This window comes from Bos indicus x Bos taurus, chromosome 20 (assembly GCF_003369695.1).
Source record: "Bos indicus x Bos taurus breed Angus x Brahman F1 hybrid chromosome 20, Bos_hybrid_MaternalHap_v2.0, whole genome shotgun sequence".
Lineage (NCBI taxonomy): Eukaryota > Metazoa > Chordata > Mammalia > Artiodactyla > Bovidae > Bos > Bos indicus x Bos taurus.
The window spans coordinates 49,614,820-49,623,268 of NC_040095.1; the positions used below are offsets into that span (position 1 = coordinate 49,614,820).

Sequence of the window (8,449 nt, forward strand, 5' to 3'; positions counted from 1 at the left end):
AGCACGTGGCACACAGGTGCTTACTCATGAGCTTAGAAGAGTCAAGGGTAAGCTTGACAATATCATTCAGAGAAGTGCCATCCAAGACTGTTAATTGACCCAGCTCTCTGAGGCATGTCTTCCTGAAGGAGATTTGAGCTCTTTATTTCCAATATTGCCAAAATAAACAACTGTGGTTTATTCTGAAACAAATGAAGTTGGCTTAACTTTTTTATGCTTTCATGCATTTCATTGTGTTAGTCAAAGAAAGAAGAGAATCCAAATTATTCCCTCAAAGTGTTGTTAATTTTTAAATAAATTTCAGTTCAGTTCACTTCAATCACTCAATCGGGTCTGACTCTTTGTGACTTCATGGACTGTAGCATCCCAGGCCTCTCTGTCCATTATCAATGCCTAGAGCTTGCTCAAAGTCACGTCCTTTGAGTGAGTGATGCCATCCAACCATCTGTCATCCCTTTCTCCTCCTGCCTTCATTTTTCCCAGCATCAGGGTCTTTTCCAGTGAGTCGATTCTTCACATTAGGTGACCAAAATATTGTAGTTTCAGCTTCAGCATCAGTCCTTCCAATGAATAGTCATGACTGATTTCCTTTAGGACTGATATCTTTGGTGTCCAAGGGACTCTCAAGAGTCTTCTCCAACACCACAGTTCAAAGCATCAATTCTTTGGTGCTCAGCCTTCTTTATAGTCCAACTATATCTCTTTATAGTCCAAACATGATTTTATAGTCCAACTCTCCTTCTTTATAGTCCATACATGACTACTGGAAAAACCATAGCTTTGATTACCATTAAATTTAAAAAAATTAAAAAAAAAAAACAACAGCTCTCAGAAATCTAGGAATATAAGCTAAATTCCTTAAAATGGATAAATCTTAGCTTTAAGGTCATATTTAGTAGTAAAATATAATTAATATAGATTCAATGAAATTTTAAGCAAAGCCACAGCAGTTTTTTACTAGAGAAATTGACACTCCAGCAATAAGTTTATAGTTATATGTAAAGCATATTACATACCAAAAAATTTGAAAATTTTTTTTTCAAATTATACACAAATTATACAAAAAATACACCAGTTGAAACTTTATTATGATACAATCATCTAAACAAAGTAGTATTTGTATAAGAATACACATGAAGATATGTGGTATGGAATATAGAGACCATAAATACAGAAATATTGAAATAATCACAGGAAAACATAAGAAAGGTCTCCATGAAAAAGGAAAGAATTAGGTTGGTGAAAAAGTGATTGTGGTTTTAGACCATGAATTTTAAATCATTATAACTAGGCTCAGTTCAGTTCAGTTCCATTGCTCAGTCGTGTCTGACTCTTTGTGACCCCATGAATCGCAGCACGCCAGGCCTCCCTGTGCATCCAACTCCTGGAGTTTACCCAAACTCATGTCCATTGAGTCAGTGATGCCATCCAGCCATCTCATCCTCTGGCATCCCTTTTTCCTCCTGCCCCCAATTCCTCCCAGCATCAGGATCTTTTCCAATGAGTCAACTCTTCCCATGAGGTGGCCAAAGTACTGGAGTTTCAGCTTCAGCATCCATCCTTCCTATGAACACCCAGGATGGACCTCCTTTAAGATGGACTGATTAGATCTCCTTGCAGTCCAAGGGACTCACAAGAGTCTTCTCCAATACCACAGTTTAAAAGCATCAATTCTTTGGCACTCAGCTTTCTTCACATCCATACATGACTACTGGAAAAACCATAGCCTTGACTAGATGGACCTTTGTTGGCAAAGTAATGCCTCTGCTTTTGAATATGCTAGCTAGGTTGGTCATAACTTTCCTTCCAAGGAGTAAGCTTCTTTTAAGTACATGGCTGCAATCACCATCTGCAGTGATTTTAGAGCCCAGAAAAATAAAGTCTGACACTGTTTCCACTGTTTCCCCATCTATTTCCCATGAAATGATGGGACCGGATGCCATGATCTTCATTTTCTGAATGTTGTGCTTTAAGCCTACTTTTTCATTCTTCACTTTCACTTTCATCAAGAGGCTTTTGAGTTTCTCTTACTTTCTGCCATAAGGGTGGTGTCATCTGCATATTTGAGGTTATTGATATTTCTCCCGGCAATCTTGATTCCAGCTTGTGTTTCTTCCAGTCCAGCGTTTCTCATGATGTACTCTGCATAGAAGTTAACTAGGCTCACATCTTTATTAATCAAAATAGGAACAGTGACAATCAACACAGTTTTGCCAATGAAAAATGTTTGTTATTCCTATAGCATAAAAATCCGTGCTTTGGGATTCAGTGAACTCTTGGAAAGCATTTCTGCCTCCTGTTTATTGCGGAACCATTTTCTCTGACAAAAGTTGTCAAAACGCTTGAAGAAGTGGTAGTTTTTTGGTGAGAGGTCAAGTGAATGTGGCAAAACAGAGGAGGTAAAACTTCATAGCCCAATTTGTTCAACTTGAAGCAGTGGTTGTGCAACATGCAGTTGAGCATTGTCATGGAGAAGAATTGGACCATTTCTGTTGACCAATGTCAGCTGCAAGGCATTGCAGTTTTCAGTGCATCTCATCGATTTGCTGAGCATACTTCTCAGATATTATGGTTTCGCCAGGATTCAGAAAACTGTAGTAGATCAAACCAGCATAAAACCACCAAACACTGACCATGACTTTTTTTTGGTGCAAGTTTGGCTTTGGCAAGTGCTTTTGAGTTTCTTCTTGGTCCAACCACTGAGTTCTTCATCGCTGGTTGTTGTATAAAATCAACTTTTCTTCACACATCACAACCTGATAGAGAAATGGTTCATTGCTGTTGCGTAGAATAAGACAATATGACAGTTTAAAATGACAGTTGTTTTTTTTTTTTTTTTTTTTGGTCAGCTCATGAGGCACCCACTTATCAAGCTTTTTCAGCTTTGCTATCTGCTTCAAAGGTTGAAAGACCATAGAATGCTCAGTGCTGAGCTCTTTGACAACTTCTCACATAGTTGTAAGAGGATCAGCTTCTATGATCCTCTTTTGGTCATTGTCAACTTCTGATGGCCAGCCACTGCACTCGTCATCTTCAGGGCTCTTGTCTCCTTTGCAAAACTTCTCGAACCACCAGTGCACTCTATGTTCATTAACGGTCCCTAGGCCAAGTTCATTGTTGATGATGCGAGTTATCTCCACTGCATTGTGACTCATTTTGAACTTGAATAGGAAAACTGCTCAAATTTACTTTTTGTCTAACATAATTTCTCTAGTCTAAAATAAATATAAAATACATAGCAAGTAATAAGCCATTAACCAAAACCATAAAGCAAGAAATGTGCATTAAACTGATGTATAACATAACCACATGTAAGAATGTATTCCAATATCGAACAGTGATGTTCAAAGATGCAAAATTGTGATTGCTTTTAGCACCAACCAATAGAAAAATACTTTGTGACTTTTGGTTAGGAGAAGATTTTCTAGCTAGAATATAAAAGCATTAGGCATTCAAAACTGTGACACAGTTTATCTACACTTATTCCTCCCTTATTGGAAGACACCTTTTAAAAATGAAAAGTAAGCCTCAAATGTAGACAAAATAGTTGACATATGTTTTTAGATGAAGGACTTGGGCACATACTTTAGAAGTCTTCCTTAGCTTTGAATGAATGTCAACACTCCAGTAATTAAAAAGGACAAATACTTTCCCCAAAAGATATTTGGGTATTCCATAATCCCACGAAAAGATACAACATTAATAATCATCAAGGAAATGCAAATTAAAAGTACAATGAAATACTACATAACCCAATCACTAGAATGCTAATATCAAGATTTGCTGAGTATTGATGAGAATGGGCCGCAACTTCATCTCTCAGACATTGCTGGTTAGAACGTAAAATAGTTTGTGATTTTCATATAAACTTAAATATACACTGCCCATATGATGACATAATTTAACTTCTAGATACATAGCCAAAAGAAAATTAAACTGATACACAGAAAATAATTTGTACATATATTCAAAGTACATATGTAATAATTTATACAATGTTCATAGTAATTTTATTTGTAAAAAGTTCAAAACCAGAAACAATACAATATTCTGTAAGTGAATGACTAAACATTGTGGTATATACATAGGAATACAACTTGATAATATGAAAGAATGACCTTCTAATAAACATGACAGCAAGGATGAATCTCAAAAATAGCCTGTTGAGTAAAAGAAGCCACTGTAATCCTAAGATTTTATGTATACAAAGTTTTAGAACAAATGAAACTAATCTTTATTCAGAAAAAGCAGAGCAATGTTTGCATAAACCTGAAGAATGGAATATGAGGGATGAGGATAATTAGGTGAAAAAAAAAACTTTATGGGACTATATAAATGTTTATAATCATTATTAAGATGCATTTCCAAGGTTATATGTTTTTATACTCTACCAAAGTATTCACCTAAAATGTGTGTATTTCATCATTAGGAAATTATACCTAATAATATTTTAATTAAAAATACGAAGTACTGAAATTATGTTTTGAGGCCCAGTCTTACAAATGCAAAATCAAATGCTTGTTGTGTTGTATTTTGTAATATGTGTAGCCATCTATGTGTTATTTCCATATTATTAAAACTGAAAAATAATTTTAAAAAATCCATTTCTGAAATTAATTATGAAGCCCTAACTTCAATATTTTTATTTCATTTTAGTGGATAATACTGTTACATAGAAAAAATTAGGATTTCCTCTAAAGTAACTTGAGTTTATTATGTAAAGATTAAATACGTCATAACATTTATAACAATCTTAATGATGTATTAGCTGGTTAACAGGTTTTTTTTAGTTTTCTGCTGTATATCTTAGTTTGATAAAATATTAATTATTTAAATAACATTTTATATGTATATATACTAAATTAGTAGTATTAAAATAATACTCTCAAATTGAAACAATAGAAATGCCAAAACACAAATTAAAAAAAAAAAAACTTTTGCAGGTGACATGTTAATTAATCTATTTGGAATGCAAAACCTATTTATTTTGACAAATTATTTGTATGTTTCTGTAAAAAACTAACAATTTAACTAGGTCATCCACCAGAAAAGAGATAAAACATTTACATTTGCAAAGCAAAAGGAACACTAGATTTCATCTCAAGTTCAGTGAAGCTATATGAAAAACATCAGTTGAATGGTAAAGAAAAAATAATGAAAAAATGCTTTTAGGTTCAAGCAACAGTTATCAGAAAAATCAACCAAAACCAAACCCTACAATCCCCACAATTTTAATGTAGCAGTTATCAGGAAAGCCTGCTAACAACTGAGGGAAAAAAAAAATTGTAGTAAGAATAAGGATGTGAAGGTTATTTTGAAGAATCCAATTGGAATAAATGCACATGAACCATAATTAACTAAATTAGGGATGAGGACAAGATATTTCTTTTGATAATAATATTGGACTAACAATCCAGAGAGAGAGATTTTCTTTATAGAGGGTGTTTTAATACAACTTCTTAAATGACTTTCCTTCTCCTCTCCCTCTTTTTTCCTTTTTATTGTGGTAAAAAACATATACATGAAGTCTACCTTGTTAACAAATCCTAAGAGTATTCACTACATTACAGTATTGCTACCTATGAGTACAGTGCTGTACAGCTTATCTCTAGAATTTATTCATCTTGCATGAATCAAACATATACCCATTTTGTAACAACTCCACATTTCCCCCTCCCCACACTCTTGTTAGGGCTTTCCTTGTGGCTCAGCTGGTAAAGAATCCACATGCAATGTGGGAGATCTGGGTTTGACCCCTGGATTGAGAAGATCCCCTGGAGAAGGGAAAGGGTAGCCACTCCAGTATTCTGGTCTGGAGAGTTCCAGGAACTGTATAGTCCATGGGGTTGCGAAGAGTTGGACATGACTGAAATACTTTCACTTTAATTTTTCACAATCTTGGTAATCACATTCTTCTTTGGGAATTGACTACTTTGGCTATCTCATGTAAGTGGAATCAGTATGCATCTTAAGCAGTATCTATCTTTCTGTGGCTGTTTTATTTCACTTAACATAATAGAGTACCTCTATTTTTAATACCCAAGGAGCCTTCATAATCTTTTCCAATGTTCTTATCCCAGTTGACATTTCCACCAGCAGGGCACAATAGTTTCAATTAATCCATATCTTTGCCAACACTTCTTGTCTTTTTGTTTTCTTGATGAAAGCCCTTTTATCGGATGTGAGGAGATACCTTGTGTTTTTTATTTGCACTTCCCTGATGATTTTTCTGGGCTCCAAAATCACTACAGATGGTGATTGCAGCCATGAAATTAAAAGACACTTACTCCTTTGAAGGAAAGTTATGATCAACATAGACAGCATATTAAAAAGCAGAGACATTACTTTATCAACAAAGATCCATCTAGTCAAGGCTATGGTTTTTCCAGTGGTCATGTATGGATGTGAGAGTTGGACTATAAAGAAAGATGAGCAGAGAAGAATTAATGCTTTTGAACTGTGGTGTTGGAGAAGACTCTTGAGAGTCCCTTGGACTGCAAGGAGATCCAATCAGTCCATTCTAAAGGAGATCAGTCCTCGGTGTTCATTGAATGGACTGATGCTGAAGCTGAAACTCCAATACTTTGGTCACCTGATGTGAAGAGCTGACTCACTGGAAAAGACCCTGATGCTGGGAAAGATTGAGGGCAGGAGGAGAAGGAGATGACAGAGGATGAGATGGTTGGATGGTATCACTGACTCAATGGACATGGGTTTCGGTGGACTCCAGGAGTTGGTGATGGACATGGAGGCCTGGGGTGCTGCGGTTCATGGAGTCGCAAAGAGTCAGACATGAATGGGCGACTGAACTGAACTGAACTGATGACTAGTGATGTGGAGAATCTTTTCATCTATCTGTTGGTCATTTTTATATATTCTTTGGAGAAATGTCTATACAAGTGCTTTCTTATTTTTGAAATTTATTTTGTTAAAGTTGTACAGTAATTTTACTCAACTTCTAAGAGTTTTAACAAATTTATAGATGACAAAGCTTTGTTTAGCATGTGGGGAGCATAGTGAAACATATTGGAACATTATAAATTTAATAGCAGTCTATAACTATAAACCAGCATGTTAATTAATGATGAACAATTAATGCTTGAACACATTAAAATTATTAACTTACTGACAGATCAAGAATTGTTCAATCTGTTGCAACTGTTGAGCCTGTATGCTACAACACCTGAAGGCCATGCACCTAGAGCCTGTGCTCCACAAGAGAAACCAACACAATTAGAAGCCTGCACATTGCAACTAGAGTGTAGCCACTCACAGCAACTGGAGAAAGCCCACGTACAGCAGGGAAGATCCAGAAGAGCTAAAAATGAATAAATAAGATTATCCAATATATGTATCCCTTAACCTTCAAATATGTCATTTAAATTGATTTGCTTTCAAAGCTCTCTACTTTTGAGTAAGTTAATAATGGCATTGAAAAATAAATTTAATCTGTCATCTTTTATCTTCATCAGTGTCAAAAACAGAATTTATTAACCTGTAGAGAAAAATAAATTTAATAATTTCTAGGTATGAAGTTAAGGTCAATTGAGTCTAGTTAATTTGAACAAATATATTATATTTTAAAGGACCCTAAATTTCACTAATAAAATGAAACTGTTGTATTTTAATCTATTTCTTTCCAATTATTTTATATACTCTATGTATCGACAATGGGCAAATTTAATTCAGATGACCATCATATCCACTACAATTGACAAGAATCACTTTGAAGAAATGGAGTAGCCGAACCTCATGGTCAATAAAAGAGTCTGAAGTGCAGTACGTGGGTGCAATCTCAAAAATGACAGAATGATGTCAGTTGGTTTCCAAGGCAAACCATTCAGCATCACAGTAATCCAAGTCTATGCCCCGACCAGTAATGCTGAAAAAGATAAAGTTGAACTGTTCTATGAAGACCTACAAGACCTTCTAGAACTAACATCCCAAAAGGGTGTCCTTTTAATCACTGGAGTCTAAATGCAAAAGTAGGAAGTCAAGAGACAGCTGGAGTAAGAGGCAAATTTGGCCTTGGAGTGAAAAATGAAGCAGGCCAAAAGTAACAAAGATTGCCAAGAACACACACTGGTCATAGCATAAGCCCTCTTCCAACAAGGCGAGAGAAGACTCTACACATGGTCATCACCAGATGATCAATATAGAAATCAGATTGATGATATTCTTTGCAGCCAAAATGGAGAAGCTCTATACAGTCAGCAAAAACAGACTGTGGCTCAGATCATGAGCTCTTTATCGCAAAATACAGACTTAAATTGAACAAAGTAGGGAAAACCCCTGGACCATTCAGATATGACATAAATCAAATCCCTTATGACTGTACAATGGAAGGCACAAATGGATTCTAGGGCTTAGATCTGATAGACGGAGTTCCTGAACTGTGGATGGAGATTTATCACATTGTACAGGAAGCAGTGGACAAAACCATCCCTGA

The 8,449-nt window shown here is 35.4% G+C and overlaps 1 pseudogene; it reads right to left on the minus strand.

The window, feature by feature from the left end:
* Positions 1 to 2,174: 2,174 nt before the first annotated feature.
* LOC113879152 lies at positions 2,175 to 3,203 on the minus strand (annotated as a pseudogene).
* Positions 3,204 to 8,449: the final 5,246 nt, after the last annotated feature.